Source organism: Bactrocera neohumeralis, chromosome 5 (genome assembly GCF_024586455.1).
Source record: "Bactrocera neohumeralis isolate Rockhampton chromosome 5, APGP_CSIRO_Bneo_wtdbg2-racon-allhic-juicebox.fasta_v2, whole genome shotgun sequence".
Lineage (NCBI taxonomy): Eukaryota > Metazoa > Arthropoda > Insecta > Diptera > Tephritidae > Bactrocera > Bactrocera neohumeralis.
Genome location: NC_065922.1, coordinates 18170757 through 18189726, shown reverse-complemented (window position 1 = coordinate 18189726; position 18970 = coordinate 18170757). Strand labels below are relative to the sequence as shown.

The following is an 18970-nucleotide window of genomic DNA, read 5'->3' as shown; positions in this document are numbered from 1 at the left end:
AGGATAAGAATTTTTTATATACACATGTACACTCAATACATGATTACTGAAGCCTGAAAAAGACTGAAGCCCTTCTATTTACTTCTCCTACTATCAGTTCCGGCTATCACTGCGATTTCCTTGAAAGTTGGATTGCCAAGAGGCATCAATCTTGCACGCGAAAGTCAATAGACAAAAAGTGCTTTTTCACTTTTCTTCCTTCATGCAACTTTTCAGAATTACATTGTCATTGCTTTCACATGTATATTTTCTGAGGCGATAATCGAGGTCTTACCTGGAGAGCACAGAAACCAGCGCAAGTGAAATTATATATTAATAAAAATAAATAACGTTCAGTTCTGTATCTCCACTATTATGAAACACTGTAAGCCAATACAAACACAGGTCTAAATGTGTTTTCGTCGCTATCGGCGCCTGATTAAAGCGTTAATTGCGCCAAACATTAAGCAAGTAATTAAGGTGGAGCACAATAATTACTTATTTAGCATAATATTGATAGGAAAAGAAGAAGAAAAGATTAATACAATTCAAACTGGTAGGCATTCATATGCAAATTGAAACGTAATTAATGATAATAGATTGAAATCAAAAGCAGTAATGCAAGTAAATATAATGTTAATTAAGGCACATTTAAGAAATAAATTTAAGATCAATGAAATAAAGATTTTTGGATAACACAACGCATAGATATATAATTATCAGGCTAACCTGGCGTAATAGAGGACTTAAAAGTTCTTTAAAAGTGGTTTTTTAACCAAGCATAAAATAAATATTTTTCGAGCTTTCAGCTATGGATTGAAGGTCCTCAACCTCTCAAAAATACCTAAAGATACCGTGTTAGTCAGGGAGTACTAAAAACAGAAGTTCACTATAAGTAAGTTAACAAATGTAGGAAAACTTCGGTATCGCATATTTTGCTCTTGTTCCCACTCTTAGCAAGAAATATAGTAGTCTATAATGCATAGATGACATACTTTAATGAACACGAATAGTTTTTCTGACGATTGTAGGCATTCGAAACGTCTTCAACAGCACGAAGGGTCGTGGTCAGGTCGTGGCACCGACGTAAGCATGACTTGGCTCACAGAACCTTTAGCTCGCTACAGAAAAACCAAAGCTACTACTGATAACTAATAATCACACACCTCTAGAACTAAGTTTGCAAAAAACAGCGAACACGCTAAAGACACAAAAAACAGTACACTACTTAGGTATAAGACATGATCCCAGATCTCCTTTTTTCACACAAATCCAACACCGTGCAGGCAAGGCAGCGAAAATCACCTTATAATTTAGTAGATTAATGGTCAACATAGGAAGGCTCACCAAGAAAAGAGAGAGCACCTAATGTCGACCATTATTCGCGTATTTTATTGGACAGAGTGCAGAGAACCACAGCGCTCAGAGTTGCATCAGCTTACCGAAGAGCCTCAGGTGAAGTAATATTAGTAATGTTTCAATTGATATTCTAGCACACGAAAGAAAACTAAGTTGCAATATCTGCATGGCAATGAAAGTGGCAGAAGTCGCGGTAAATGAACGGCCATCCTTACGAGCGATCTAAAGTTATGCAGAACTCGAAAATTTAGAGAAGTATACTTCTATATAATACAGCAGCTATTTGGCCAGGGATATTTCAAGCAGTACCTACGCAGAATGGCAAAAGTTTAAGAGCCGCCATGCCTACATATATGTAACAATGCGATAGAGGAAGATGCTGAACACACAATTTTCAAATGTGTGCGATGGCAACGGAAACGCAGCGCCGTAGAAGACCTGTTTGGCCCAATAAACGCGGACAATGTAATCAGTGCCATGCTGGAGAGCTGGACATACTAGGGTATTATCTAGAAATACCCAGCAACGTTTCAATTCACCAACTAGAAAAATGGAGCACCACCCTAAAGTAATGCAAAGAAAAGGTGCTAGAGTGGGAGACGATTCCCTAGAGATGGTTTGGTGACCCGCAAAAAATACAAAAAAACTGTAAAAAACAAAGATTCTTCAAATTGGTGTGTTTCTTGGATGTTGCTCTTTTGTTAGCTTGTTAATATAATTAACGGATTTAGGTTAACGCAAAACTGTGAAATTATAATTCATATTTCTCAGCATTGGAAATAAATTTTAAGCCACAACCTCAAAAACTGTCAAATTTACATGTCAACTAATGGACGCTAACACCCCTAATTATTATTAAAATTCGTAATTGTATAATACCAGAGTTAAAATACTCTAATTGAATCTAGTTAAGTGCAAAAACATACAACTTAGTGGTTTTGGTTTCGACAACAAACCGAAAAGCAGATTAAAGAAGTAAAACTAAGTCAAGCACATGTTCAAACATCATACACACATACATACGATATACATATGTAAATATGGTTTATATGTAACTCGATTAACTAATTCCATAATCTATGCAATGAAATTTAAAGCAAAAACCAGTTAGAATGCATCTGGACGAACTTGACCAACTTCTTAGCCAAGACGTTGCACTCATGCTATGAACTACATCGTGTTATTAATAAAAGCAGCTGCGTTGAACTTCAACCGCAACAATAGCAACAAAAACCGCAACAGCTGTAAGAATTATGCGCTCACATGTGGCACAAGCTAATGGTATACTAGATGCGAAACTAGGCTGCTGAGTAACAAAGAAAAATTGCGCAATCGAATGAGCATAGGCAATGTTTTTTTGATGTTTTTATACCTTCAACAGGGTATATAAAGTTTGGCATGGAGTTTATAACATATAGAAGAAATATTAAATATATCTACATAAGTGATCAGCTGAGTTAAATCGACTCAGTCGTCAGGTCGACGTTCTTCTGCCCGTCTATCTCTCAGTATACATATGCGAACTAGTCTTCCAGTTTTTGAGATATCGGTCTGAGTTTTTGTACAAGTCCTTTTCTCTTTAAGGAACTGCTATTTTGTGAGAACCGCCGATATCAAACCACTATAGCACATAGCTGCGTACGAACTGACCGATCGAAATCAACTTCTTGTAAGAGAAACTTTTTCTTTCGACGAGATATCTTTACCAAATTTGGTATGAGTTATTATTTAAGACAACGGTGAAATCTCCAAAGAAATTATTCCGATCGGATAACTATAACATATAGCTGCCATACAAACTGAACGATCAAACTGAAGTCCTTGTAAGAGAAACTTTTTTATTTGGTAAGCCATCTTCACGAAATTTAGCACAGATTATTTTTCGAAGCATTGCTATAATCTCTGAAGATATTGTTCAAATCGGACAACGATAGCATATAGCCGCCATGCAAATGACCGTTTCAAATCAAGTTCTTGTATGGAAACATATCTATTTGTGAAAGGTTTTATTGCTTCGTCGGCAGCAGTAACGTTTTTTTCAAGTTTGTTTTTATATTTTTGTACTTTAAAATCGAGTTACCACACTTCAACATTGTTTCAATATGTGCATACTCGTAGTACTCTATACATAACCTTAATTTTGCTTGCTTTGAAAGACAACCTAATTCATTTAAATTAAAAAAATATGTATGTATATATTTGTATATCCTCTTATTTTTCTTCTTCTTTTTACCTTTTTAAATTAATTCTCTTTCAAAAAAGAACCTTAAAAACAAAGTTCTTTTAACGCATGATTGACAGGTGGCAGCATCAGAAAGCAAGTCATTATTTTGCTTTAGGAAATGTTATTGAAAAGTTACCTTTGGTTTTTAGCTAATTTATTTTATCGATTTTAGGCACAGATATACATACATATACATACCATGTATATACCGATGCAGGTAAATTTTTTCCAACCGGTAACCTTGACTTCGTATACGCACGGCGTAGAAGTAAAAAGTTTTGCTTAAACTGCTGCTGATAATTAAGAGGGAAGCACCAGAACAGCTGGCAGAATTCAATGGAAATTAGACTGAACAAAAACAAGGCCCAAAGGAATATATTTACAGACATAAATGTCGAGGGAAGTGTACTTCATAAAAGTCCCCGGGCGAATGACGGATGAACAGAAGTAAACAACGTAAACAAAGCGTGAAACAACAACAACACGCATGCCACTTACAAAGATAGCTAGCCGCTGCATTTTAAACATTACGAGGCAAGAGGAGCAGAAAAAAACTTTTTTGCGAACAAAAGCAGCTGGCCGATAGAGAAAAAAAACGGTGAGCAAACACTGTATCGGGGAAGATGACGACCAACATAATGCGATGTAATGATGATAATTATTAATTAAATGATTAATGAAGGCAAGGCACGCACACACACACACATATGTGTGTAACATGCCTATATAGCAGTACTAGGGCATATTTCGATGAGCTGGTTGGAAAAAATCACAAATTGACAATAAAAATAATAAAAACAGTAAAAATAAAGCGCAGCAGAGCTAAAATAAATACTGGCCAGTAAATACAAAAGTAAATATGGCAACAAAGTGAACGAAAATAAGAAAAAACGTTAACTTCGGCCGAACCTAATATACCCTTCACACGTGCATTAGTAACTATGTATTATTATTGCCTTAAGCAGTAATCCATGCCAAATTTCGTGAAGATACCACGTCAAATGCGAAAGTTTTCCATACAAGCCCTTTATTCCGAACGTTCGGTTTGTATAGCAACTATATGCTATAGTGAGCCGATCTGAACAATTTCTTCCGATATTACATTGTTGCTTTAGAAAATTTTCTATAATAAATTTCGTGAACATATCTTGTCAAATGCAAAAGTTTTCCATACAAGAACTTGTTTCCGATCATTCAGTTTGTATGGCAGCTATCTGCTATAGTAAGCCGATCTAAACAAATTCTTCGGAGATTACATTGTTTCCCCAGAAAACAACTTGTGCCAACTTTTATGAAGATACATTGTCAAATGTGAAAGTTTTCCATACAAGAACTTGATTCCGATGGTTCAGTTTGCATGGCAGCTATATGTTATAGTGGTCCGATATCAGCAGCTCCGACAAATGAGCAGCTTCTTGAAGAGAAAATGACGTTTGCAAAATTTCAAAATGATATCTTAAGAACTAAGGGACCAGTTCGTATATGTATGTATATATAACAGACGGACATGGCTAAATCGACTCAGCTCAACATACTGATCATTTATATATATATACTTTATAGGGTCTCCGACGCTTCCTTCTGGGTGTTACAAACTTCGTGGCAAACTTAACATACCCTGTTCAGGGTATAACAATACGAACGGCCAGTTGAGAATACGAAGCGCAAGCAGCGCATGAGGAAAATTGGAATGAAAAACAATACAGAAATAAATAATATTAAATAAACAAATGGGAAAATGCGAAAATGCGAAAAAAACAGTTCACGTCTATAAAAAGTGGTATACCGCAATAACTATAAGGGTCCAATTACATATACATACATATATGTACATATACACAAGTCATATATACGTATGTATATGTGCTTCAAAAAAGTTGTTGCAAAGAGCAGTGAAATGATTTTTAAAAATAATAAAAACTGAATTACAATGAAAATATTTTTTTTTTTTTACTTTTGTATTTTTGCAACCGCAATAATAATAATAACAACAACAGCAATGTAACATACAGATGAGATAACAATTCGCGTGTGAGTTCAAGCGTACAATCAGCCGGCAGCGCACAATAAACAAGAGTTCATAGAAGCTCTGGTATATACATATATAAATACATAGTATATGAATATATAGAACTTTGTGAAATACTAGAATGAAATTCTATGGAATTCTAATAAGTAAATAAATTGGAATATGATAATATACATGATTATATATGATTATTATATACATATATTGTATATACATACATATGAATATTATGTGTAAAAACCGCAGCTTACAGAACGCGTAAGCAACGCACGCGAACTTCAGCGATGCTCTCGATTAAGCTTGTGTCTCACTGAGCTTTTGCAAATTTTATATAATAATTTCAATTTTAAATTTTCATAATCTGTTTTTTACAATTTTAATGCGTGTTAAAATATATAATTGCGTTGATTGAGAAAAAAGGCATTTTAGTATGTGAGCACTGCAACGATTTTCTGTTAGAAATTAAGTAATGTTGTTCACAGTACCAAGGTCAGTTGTTATGGTAGAATGGATTTACTTTAGAGGCCTTTATAAATATAGTCTAATTTGCAACAGCTCTGGAAGCTTTGAAAATGCCTGCTAGTACGAAAACCCAATCATGCTAATGAGTTGCTAGAAACGTGCGAAAGCGAGGTGTGAATTTTCGTTTTCTCAAAACAAAAAGTATTCGTTCGTCCACATTAATGTTGTCGCCTATAAAATAGTCCTCATTCAAAATTATGCAATTATACTAGCGCATTTTTCAATAGTCGAAGCAGTTCTTAAACTTGATTTTTTGAGACAGCATTTAGCTCTTTCAGCGATTTTCAGCTAACGATTGCCCACTAAGGTTCTCTTTACTTTCGAAAATAGGAAAGAGTACATTAGAGCCATGTTTGGCAATTATGGAGGCTGGCTCATCGTTACATTATTGCTTTTCGCCAGGAATTCACTAAAAAGCCACGTCTAATCTTAGCGGCTGCGACAGAAAAAGTAAGCGATGAATCTTCTTCTTAATTGGCATAGACACCGCTTACGCGATTATAGCCGAGCTATGAATACAGCTGAAAAATTAGTCGTACTTCAGAGGAATCTATATCAACACAGTGAAAATTTTGACATTTGGACTCCCCAACATTTCCACATATCTCATATAGCCTGACGAAACACAAGTTTTATGGGAAAATGTACGGATTAGTGTTGAAAAAATAAATAATTAACTAATGTCAAGCATCTTTAGCGTGCTTCAAATTGGGTAGGGTGTGGCGACACTCTCTCTCTCGCTCAATTTTGGGAACATTTGAAAGTTCGAAACCAGCTAAGCACTTCGTTCTCAGATAAGAGGTATGGTATGAAGACAGTTTTGAATTTTTTGAGTTTTTTGATATTTTGAAACAACTCAGTAAACACTGAATTATAGTTTATGACATTTGTCGATACTCTTTTACACAAACGCTGATATAAATCTGCGAAGAAGTTATATCTAACAAGCAAAGTGAAAGGTGTCTACATATTTGGACTTTTTTTTTATGGATTTTAGAATATTCAAAGTATTCTAATATGGTTCAAAATTTTTATAGCTTTTGCTAATATTAACTCTAAAGAACTAAACCATGGAGCTGATACAACATTCATCGAGGAAGAAAATTAAGTTTCAACGAATCTATTAACCTCTTGTTCTCGAAAACAAACCAAAAGAAATGTAATTTACGACACGATGAAAGTTCGTTTTTTACTTTCAAAAAGAAAAAAATAATCAAAAGAAGTACATACGTTAACTTCGATCGGCCACAATCGTATTCTTTTTGAAAAAAAGTTCAGCTTTATCGGTACGAGTCGAATGAACACGCGAGAGATATCGAGATCACTTGCTTGACTTTTTTCAAGCACCACATCCTTCACCTTTCTAATATTTTCTCCAGTTGAAGAGGTCGAACGAAGATCGTCCAGAAAGAGGCATGCCTTCAACGATCTCTCGACCGTCTTTGAAGGCTTGTGTTTTTGATAACAACTAAGTCACATTGTAAAAATCGCAACGCACTGCTGAGGTGTACCGACTTAAACAGCTGCTGTAAACAAATTGGTTACAGATCATCACTCAATATCATTTAGCCGAGGAATGTAATTACACTTTTCGGGTACTCTTTGTTCCAATTTATACATATATGGTAAATTTTATAGGGCCTTCGACCTTTCCATCTGGGTGTTACAAATTTCGTTTCAAACTTATTACGAGTATGCCCGGTTGAGGATATATTAATTAAATATGTGTGCTTTCCAAAGTCATAATGAAGTTATAAAGAACAGTTTTCTGATGGAAATAGTGCATTAACTTGTTCTAGAATACACAGTATGGGATTTGCGTGACCGAGGGTCCTTTAGTTTATTAAAATCCATATTTTTTATCGAATAGAAATCCTTGTAATATGTATAATGTCAGCCATTCTTGAACAATAGTTTAGATGAGAGTAAACTTAATTGTCTATATTTGCTGGGAGAGCTGACATAATTGTATATTGCTGCATGGAAAACAGAGGAATGGGAAGCCACACGATACTTGTGATATATTCCTAAACTATCAACCAAAATATTTTGTAGTTAACATGAGGTTGAATTATACAGCTATCAAATTATATTGAGAAAAACTATAGATCTGGCTTAATAATGAAAATAAAATTGAGGGATAAGTCCACTTCTCACGTTGTGAATAATATAAGAGTGACTTTTTAAATTAGATATGAATATTAAATTCTTGGAGTTTACTTAGTTAATGTTTGTAATCGACACTAGAGCAAAAAATCTGACTACTTTTTGCTTTATGCGGAATGAAAATTGATGTTCCTATTTATCATTATAAAAAGGCATGTAGGTCTGCACTCGCTGCTTACAACTGTAGATTAACCATAAATAGTTCTGCACGGGTACGTGACACTTCAGAGAGGCGCTAATCAGTGTTTAATATCTCAACATTTTCAACACTTTAATTAGTATTTCCGCATCTATTATCATACCGAACTAAGTTTGATTAGGAAATAACTTGTTTAAGCACGAACTATAATTATCACTGACTTGGTTGTAAAAAAACAACAGCAAAAATGCGAATATTTTTTATAAATATCTCTATAATCTATAATCGTCTGTACATAATGAAAGCGTCGTATATTATTTTTCAACGTACGGGATCGTAAAGTTATCAGCAGCGCTGCTGGCTCCGTTGACCCGTACGCAAAGCTTAATCAAATATATAGCGAGAATGAGAAGAAGCAGAGATTGAAGAAGAATACTTGATTGCAACACGCTCTGACAAACAGCATGCGTGCAGATAATAACGGGAAAATTATACTTAATATTATATGCATTACAAATGCTGATAATGAGCGTAAATAACGGTATTATTTACATAAATTAAAACTAAGCAAACGCGACTTGTGCACTTTTAACGTTGAAACTAAACCAAGCAAACAAGCAAGTAAGTAGGTAAGTAAGCAAAAGATTAAAGCGAAGAATGTAGGCAAATAAATATTCATGTCATAAGGAGATCCAATAACAAACAACAAAACACCGGAGATGCTCAGCATGACTAAAGCGCGTCCGATTGAAAGTGAGCGTTGGAGTTATTTTTAGGTGAGTCGACGTTCGCGCAATCGATGCCAAAGCGCTGGTTAAGGGGTTTACCCAAAGAAACCTCTAAATATATATATACACACACACACACGTGCAAACACATATAATGCTACACAACGCTCCAAGCAAGAGCTGCAGCTCAGAGCAGAAGATGCGGACAACTTGAGTAAAAAGCGAAATAAAAGAGCAACATGAAAGAGTTGCTATGCCATTGGCGCTGACTGGGTAAACTGCTGATTAAAGCAGCAGAGAAGCCAAACACAACAACAAAAGCGCAAACTTCCAGTCGACCAAAGCAACAGCAGCAAGAAGAATTATAGTAATATCATTGGCATTTGGTTGATGTAGAGTAAAGTAAATGGCAAAAGCCATGACGACCATATAACAACAATAGCAACAACAACACAGTAACAGTGCAGACGCGCTACAACTGAGGCATAGATTAATCAGAAGAAGAAGAAGAACGTGTTGTTCAGGAAAATGTAATTTTGAATAAGAAAAAAACAACGGAGTGTCCATTTTGTATGACTTTCGTTGTGGCCATTCTCTTTGAAATTTTAATATTTTGTTCAAAGTGAAATTTTTTATGTAATTAAATAGAAGACAATTGTTATTACTGATATAATAGAGCTAGCTGCGAAAATAAATGCTGTGAATAATTTTACATTTTACATATTAGCGTTAAAAATGCCGTCGTTGGCAAAAATAGGAGCAGAAGGGAGAACGACAACTGTCGGCCTGCAGTCGTGTAGTTGTGCAGAAAATAACACTGCCCAAAGAACAGATTGTTGGAAATCTAGGGCGACTGGTGTTGCCAATTTTATGCTGTTTGTATGTTTATTTATAATATTTTTATTTTTTTTTTTTGAATAATTGTTTTGAAATATTTTTATGCGCATTTAAGTGGATATACATGTATCAATAACACTGCACAACACTGGGTTGTGTTTTGGATCAAACAATTTTTTTCGAAATTTGAGTCATAATAAAAAAATTTCTCCACTTTCGAAGTTGGCTTTCAAAATCGAAAAACTTGTCAAGTTCGAAAACTTTTTCGAAATTTTGAGTAATAAGTAAAAAAAAAATTCCAATTTTCGAAAATCGAAATGCCAAGTTCAAACAACAAATGTCTCCAATTTTCGAAGTTAGCTTTCAAAATCGATATACTTGCTTTTAAGGTTCGAAAACGTTTTTGAAATACGATTCAAGAGTAAAAAAATGTCTCAAAATTTTCGAAATTATCTTTCAAAATCGAAATACTTGCTTTTATAGTTCGAAAACGAACTTACTGACTTTGTAAACTTTGTTATAAATAGTACATTTGTAATGAAAAATGTTGTTTGAAGTTTCTGTTTTGATCTCACATAGCAACTGTCATTTAAATATGGCTAAAAATGTTTATATACAGTCGAAATAAAAATAAAAGCTAATCCATAGAACTTTTTAGGATCTACTTCTTCTACTTCTTAGGCACTACAGCCGTGAGCCGGTCTGGACTGAGTACACGAAACTTCGCCAGTTACCAGTATCTTCTGCGAAGTCTCGCCAGTAATACATGCCAAGTGCAGACAGATCGCTATGCGCTTGGTCCTTGCATTGGATGCGTGGGTACTTTTGCTTCCGTTGTCCAGCCATAGGTCTCGAGTCGAAAAAGTTTTTCGAAACCTACTTTATATTACTAATAATAATATTTTGCAATAATTTCGAAGCCTAATGTTTCGATTGCGGTGGCTAACTTCGAAAAATGAAAAAAATAATTATGATTTGTGCTTTAATGTCCTTATAAAATGTTGACTTCGATAATTGCATGCGATAAGCTCAAATCGGTCAAAATATGAGAAATTTTGTATATCTTTGGAGAGATTTTTATATTACAAAGAACCAGTTTACAACTATTCAAAAGCGATGATGACCTCTGAGAGGATTAACTATAAAACCTAACCTAACTTAACAGAATATATGTCGTCTTAAATATTTTTCATTAAATTTGCACACTTTCACACACACAGATTATAAAAATAGTTTTCGAAAACAGCCATTACCCATTACTGTGACTATCCAAATCTCTGCGTGTATTTTTTAAAAATTAACATTGCATTGTCGAGACTTCTACCATCAGCTACATATGTGGAGACAGTTAAAGACCTGTAGGCTTTTAGATGAGTAAATTAAACTAAATTTTTTCAAGGTTTAAACCAAAGTTGACAAACGCTTTATCAGGCGTATTTCTCATTTTTATTAAAATTTTTTTCTTATCAGCTTTTTGTCAGCTTTCAAATTCATAGGTAAAAAATAGTCTTTAATGTAAATTTTACCAGAAAAGGGAGCAAATATCCGTTCACCTCTATAATAAATGTGTCAATAATATTTTAAGTGCTTTTAGAATAATATTACAAGACTTGTATTAACAGGGGTTAAATATAGTACGACGCATAAATTTCTAAGCTTTAGTTCATTTTTCTAGGAATTCAAGTTTTATTATTTCAGCTGTGAATTCAATTCAGGTCATTCTGTCTACAGAAGACTAAAATTTATGCACATATCGTCACCTAAAATGCCAAATAACGTAACATCAATTTTCATAAGTTTACAGGCGAAGCAAAAACGATATGATAGAAAACATTCATTCAAAACAAAATTTGAGTTTTGGTAATAAAATGTTTATATATTCGTTATATAGTGGTTAAATCTGACAGCGGAAGCTGGAAAGTTTATGCATACATATGTATATATATAAAATGATATAGTGAAACGTAAGCAATAAAAAATTCAATTTCAATTTTTTGCATTTTAGATGACGAAGAAAATCTTAAAATGAAAAATTTCGAAACATAAATTTACTACAATAATTTATTCGAAAGCAACAATATATTTATGTGTGTAAGTAGAATTTTTTTTCCAAAGATTAACTTTCCAAACACCAGAATCCAACTTTCCTAATTCAAAATATTTAATATTTTCTTTCATAATTAAATTCCACAAACTAGTATTGAAAAAAACATTCACCAAACTACTATTTTGAGCGTGGCAACACCAAATGAAGAACACAAAAACGCAAATCGAAAGTTTGAAAAAAAATTAATGATAAATATGAGTAGAAAAAAACTGAATACCAGTTTCCGCGTAGCAAAAAATATAAATAAAATACGAGCAAAAATAATAAATAAATGCCAGTAAATAATAATGTTGAATTGCAAAAGCAATGCTGAGCTGCAAAGCAGAAGCTACAGCAACAACATAGCAAAGAATAATGATGCCAAAGCATACACCAAGAGCAATCCGAGTGTCACATTGTCATCAGTCAGTTAGATATGCAGCTTTATATGGATTTATAAATAAATGCCTGCAAGTATTTATGTATGAGACAAGCTCAACCAGTTGAAGAGCACTGCTAGGTAACCGCCAGCTTCATGTACCAGTCATATATATGTACAATTGTATATATAAAGAAATACATAAATTTAATATTTATGTTGCCGACTACGCTGTGCATTGCAACTTCAGCTAGCAGTGACTAGCAACGAAGACGATTTATACTAGTAGATAAGAAATACATGTGAATATGTGGTAGATGCTTTAAAAATTTATTTATAAACTTAGATACATATGTAGATATGTAACCAGAACTTTATATGTGCAGCGAGCGTGAAGAAATGCCTGAGAGCTAAGAAAAAAGATAAAAGTTACCAACTGCTGGACTTAAAGCAAATAATTTTTAGAGAAAATTATTTTTTGATATGTATAATAAAGCATTTCATTTGGGACAATTTAAAGATTTTATTTTATATGAAATAAATGAATGAATTAATAAATAAATAAAGAAAATATCAAAGAAATGTTTAAATTCAAGGCAGTATTTAACTAAATTTTAGACTTTTCGAGCTTATAAATTTTATTTAACGAAAAAAAAATTGTACACATTATGACAAAGAAGCATAAGAAATTGTAAATAAAGTGGACGCGTAAATGATATTTAAAAAAAAAAGTTGTTTTCTAAGTTGGTAGGACTGTCCTTAATTGCTGTGTCAAATATTATATAAACGTGATCTGTCAACCAGTTTCTTGACAGCAGCTGCTTAAGTCGGTACACCTCAATAGTGTGTTGCGATTTTTATAGTGAAAAAAACTTAAATATCAAAGAATTTGTCTCAAATTTTGTATTTATAACCAAATTTCTTGTGCGAAGTCGTTACAAATGTTGTTTAAGGCTTATGGTGATTCAGTTATATCAAAAACACGAGCTTACGTTTGGTAAAGCCTTTAAAGACGATCGAGAGATCGTTGAAAACATGCCTCGTTTTAAATGACCTTCGAACTCTTCAGTTGATCAAAATATTAAAAAGTAAAGTATATAAGTACTTGAAGATCGTCAACCAAGTTTAGGAGAAATGTCAAGAGGCTCGACATCTCTCGTGAGTATGTTCGAATAATTTAGGATATTTTGTGTATGAAACGCGTTCTTGCTCGACTCTTCCCGATAAGGCTGACTTTTTTTTTCAAAAAGAGTACCGTAACAGGTCTCCTCACACATGCGATTGTGCGAATTCCTATTCCACATTCATGAAAATCACTACAACTGCCAACGAGACATCGGTTTATGAGTTTGACATGCAAACAAGTCGACAATCGTCTCAATGGAACCCGTGTTTAGTCGATCGAAATGGTAAAACAAAATTCGCTGAATGAACTGAAGGCCATCCAAAAAAGTACTTATGAAAAGTGTTTCGAGGACAGGAAAAATCGTTAGCATAAGTGTATTACATCTGGTAGAGATTACTTTGAAGGCGTCAAAATGAATATTGATGAATAAATAAATATTTTGCGTTTTATTTACAATTTCCGGGTACTTTTTTGTCACAATATATAATATTGGGTAGTCGAAAAAGTCTTTTCGTATATCGTATTATTTTTTTTTGTATTTGTACTAATAATAAATAAACAAATATGTACAATTTCGGTCGACCACTTTTCTATTAGAGACATTATTCCATCAGTGTAAATCAAAATTTCGAAATTTCCAGAACGAAAGCGAACGTTCTATTGTTGTACTACACGAACTGATGACGATGCTGTCTCCGTAAACTTCTCAAATTAGCCACCAATGAAATTCAGTTCTCTTTTCTATACACAAATTTCAAAGTAAAGCGAATTTCTTCATTATTTTCACTCATTTTTGAACAGCCGTAACCTTTTCTTCCCCGATTTTTTTTTTTTTTGGATAAATGAAGCTTAAAATTTCATTATGGTATAACATAATGTGACTGGTAGCACTGGAGATATACCACTATAACGACATCTATTGACAAAATACGAAAAGACTCTTTCGACTACCCAAAATATGCTACCACTCAAAGAAAAAAGGTTCGAATTTCAGTATGAAAATCTATTTATTTAATTCTTGGTGTTTTTGAATAATTCTGAAAATTTTGTTTGTAACTATTTTTAATTTTTACGTAAATAAATTTTATAAAATTTATTTATTTTACTTCGAACTGCACAAATACGTAACTCAACTAGTAAATATTAAAAACTCATTTTCCAGCGAAAAAGCGATTTCCTGTTAAAGCCCGTCAACAGTTTTCACCGCAAGTGAATAAAGTTTTGCAAAGCACTCATCATCAATTCCGAGTAATTTACTGAGAAAAGGTGAAACCTTTAAATTTTCCTAAAGTAGATTTAGTTTTAACAAGTCTAAATTTTCCTGCAACAGATATAGTGTGAACTAATTTAAAGTTTTTAGATTTAGACTAAAAAATTCCATATGCAAATACATTTTTTTCCAAAAAATATATTAAAACACTTACAGCCATAGGTTTTGTGAAAGCCATTTAAGCCAGTAATCATTCTAAATATTTAATTTTTTTTGGAAAACTGAAAAGCACCAATAACAATTCTCAGAATGAGCTGATAAAGCGGCCAACAGTTAGGGCTATTTAAAATCATATGTTAAATGTTTTTATTTAAACATGAAGTATACATTATAATTTTACATATAGCGCCAAACTTGTTTCAAAAAATGGAGCCGGGGTCAGAATTAGGCGAAGGGTATGGCAACGCCTATAGGTGAAAACACCTGCCCAAACCGATGTCAATCAAATTCGGTCGGTGAAATTCTTATGTAAGAGTGTGAAAATCGGCGAAATCGGACTACAGCCACGCCTACTTTTCCATATAACACAATTTAAAAGTCCATCTGATTGTTTAGCTTTCCGGAACACAAATCAATAAGCAGTTAATATAACCGCATAAAACTTTGCACAAATAATCTCTTTAGATCATGCCACCCTATGGTCAAAAATTGTCCAAAAAATCCAACAAAGATTGTTGAGCCAGCTAAGTACTGAATATTTGGACTCCAGTATCTGTAATTGACTTTTTACCGAAAATATTGGGCAATGTGTCAGATTTAAAATTGAAATTTAGCGAGAATTATTTCATGTTAGCAGCATGTCTTTGTGCTCTAAATGGACTGAATGGAGTCAATACTTTCCTTATTCCCTTAAAATTGAGACAGCATGTTTTTAATTTTATATTGCTTTCTGTTTTTTTGTTATTTCTCGATCATAAGAAACACTTCATCTTACAAAGTTTCCAAAGAAATGTCAAACAACAATTAAACTCAATACAAAAACACAGCCTTTCATTCACGATCTCAGAAGTCGTTAGTATTTCCTTAAATTAAAAGCGTGAGTTGCAAAATTTGCTCGTCATCTTAAATTTAATTTTTCACTGGAATTAAAGCTGGCAATTCACATATGTATACACAAATATATATGTATATACAATACTCTACACAAGGTTGTTTGTTGGCGCGAATGTAAATGTGAAAGGTGCAGTTATAAATACACAACCAATTCAGCGCCAACTAACCTATTGACTGCTGACCTAACCCACAGTCATAAATTGACGACGCACACGAAAGTCAAAAACACTTGGCAAATACACATATACATATGTAAATGTATATAAACAGTGTGTACCACAAATATATATGCAGTATGTACCACTTATATGCATACACCTAAGATTCGAGTGCAAAAGATGCCAAAAGTGGAGAGATAAAAATATTGAAAATTAGAAAACGAATTGGTAACCGTTGGAGAATAAAGCTTTTGTAGTTTCAGAGCAAATATTTGAAATTATTTATTTATTTTTCTAAATGAAAATAAAGAAAATAAACAAAACTTCGTTGCGGCTCTACGAGTTAGTAGGTGCCTTATGAATTTAATTCCTTGGTAGCAAATAGTTTATTTAAGTAACTGTTTCAATTATTTCGAATATGTTTGTAAACATTTTTCGCCATTTGCTCGTGTTGATTGCGTTAGCACTAGGCTATGCTGGCTTGCAGCAAATATAAAATTTATATGGCAACCGCAGAGTATGCACAGCGTAATTTAATTTATGGCATTATTTATTAGTTGCAAATACCACAATATTTTATTTACTTTTTATTATTTTAATTTGATTTAATTTTTATACCCTGCACGGGATATATTAAGTTTGCAACAAAACTTATAAAACGCAGTAGGAAACGTCAGAGACTCTATAAAATATAATACATATGTATAATATGACCCGATTTAGCCATGTCGGTGTGTCCGTCTGTCTGTTTGTCGGAATGTCCATCTCTATAAATGCGCACTAGTCCCTCCGTTTTTGAGATATCACTCTAAAATTTTGCACAATTTATTCTCTGCGAAAGAAGCCGCTCATTCGTCGGAAACGCCGATCGGAACCACCGATATCGGACTCTGGCATATGACTGTCATACAGACAGATATATTAAAATCAAGCCCTTGTATGGAAAACTTTTTTATTTTAAGAGATATCTTCAAAAACTTCTGCCATAGTATTTACTAAAGAAAGTATATAATCAACGAAAAAAAATTCAGATCGGACCACTCTGGCATATAGTTGTCATACAAACAGTCCAATCAAAACCAGGTTCTTATATGAAAACTTTTTTATTTGACCAGGGAACTTCACAAAATTTTACACAACTTATTGTCCATACTAACGGTAAAATCTCCGAAAAGAATTTGAGGATCGGTTCGCTATATGCTATAGCTGTCATACTAACGGTCCTATGAAATTCAAGTTTTTGTAAGAAAAACTCTTATATTTGTGAAGGGTATAATGGCTTCGGTCCAATAAAAGATTTTTCTTGTTTTTGTATTTTTTTATAAATTTTTATTATTTTATTTTTATTATTTTTTATATTTTTTTATTTTATTTTAGTTTTTTATTAAATTTCCATTAATTATTTTAATTATATACACATCTATTTTATATGTTTGCTTGCACCCGTAGCTACAGTGCTTATGAAATTTACTTTTATTGCATTGCACTGTTAATTATTAATTCGTTATTTCTCCTTTCTCGGTTATGGGTTGCTAATTTTTTGCACGAAAGCTTCACTCAATCGAAAGTTATTGGAGTTGAGCTGTAGGCGTTAAGTGTGGCAAACTTTTTCGGCTTGAATACACAGTCATATATATGTAATTATGGTACTATATTTGTTGTTGTCTGTTGTGGGTTACTTAATTTCTGGTTTCGCGTAAATTACACAAACTTAATGGTATTTCGGTTTTTCTGGAGCTTGGCCTGCAATATATTATATATATACATACATACCGCAAGCATACCAAAATGGGTTACAAAATAATATATACATTGAAAAAAAAAATATTTGTTTAATATATACTACTCCAGCAGCCTTTAAACCTCGCAAAAAATCGCTTGCAAATATCTTTTAAGCATTGCTTCGTGTGAAGACGCTTTAAAAATGCTCATACAATGTTTGTTAGTAGCCAATATTTGTGAAAAAATATATTTCTATTACTATATAAGCATATTCATACTCAAATAACTGTAATACATACACACAAACGCATCGACACGCACGAAACAATTTCGGCCGCAAACGAAAATGAAGCAGCAGCGCTCAAATGTGTCGTAATGACGATGCCGCCGACAACAATATAAACGGATACGAAATCGAAATAAGTTTTTTGCCAACTCCTATACTCGGTTTTGCAAACGAGATGGCTGGCTCGCTGGCTGACTAACTCACTGACTGGCTTACAGCAGAACTACTGGCGTTACCGCTGGACCGTCACGAAATGTACAACGATGCCGTGTGTAGCGTTAAAAAGACGCACGAAGTCACCAAATCTGGCTGCTGGCTGCTGTCGCGTCGACTGCACCGATCAAGGGTAACGCTGCTCGTATTGGCAGCGGGGTACTTGCGAAAAAAACGCGCACTCAGTATTGCACTTTAACACACTTTATCACAATTTTTTTTACCAATTATTAACACTTTTGTTAATTTAGCTTCATAAACGCGTTAATATTTGCACAATATGCAGATATTTTTCAATAATTTCGTAGGCTTTTTTATGCGATTACAAAAAAAAAAAACGAGAACGAACCGTACACGAGGTTAGCGTGCGATGCTTGCGAATGCGATTCAACGACAATACGGACACTACACGCGATTCCGTCAAACGAAACGAACCGTTCGTAAACACGCTCCAACTGAAACTGAAACGACCAAACCGAATGACTCCAATACTTGGGGCTGTGAGCTCCACAATATGTGCATAAAGTACGAAGTCAAATTTCAACAACACACCAATAAACGATTGCTTTACTCACAACTCAACGGATTGGGAGTTAAACATTGGTGAGTGGTTATGTGTATATGCAGGTTGGCAGGCCGATGACAGTCGGTAGCGAATATTAGCGGCAGAGCGAACGACGAAAATGTGTGAAGA

At 33.6% G+C, this 18970-nt stretch overlaps 1 protein-coding gene across 3 annotated transcripts in view; it reads right to left on the bottom strand.

Annotated features, from left to right (window-relative positions):
- LOC126760138 (furin-like protease 2) overlaps positions 1-18714 on the bottom strand; it is a 395670-nt gene extending 376956 nt beyond the window's left edge. For all 3 annotated transcript variants that reach the window (XM_050475573.1, XM_050475575.1, XM_050475576.1), the window contains exon 1: positions 18077-18714. The gene's annotated coding sequence lies outside the window, so the exon portion shown is untranslated. The remainder of the gene's footprint in view (positions 1-18076) is intronic.
- Between the last annotated feature and the right edge of the window lie 256 nt (positions 18715-18970).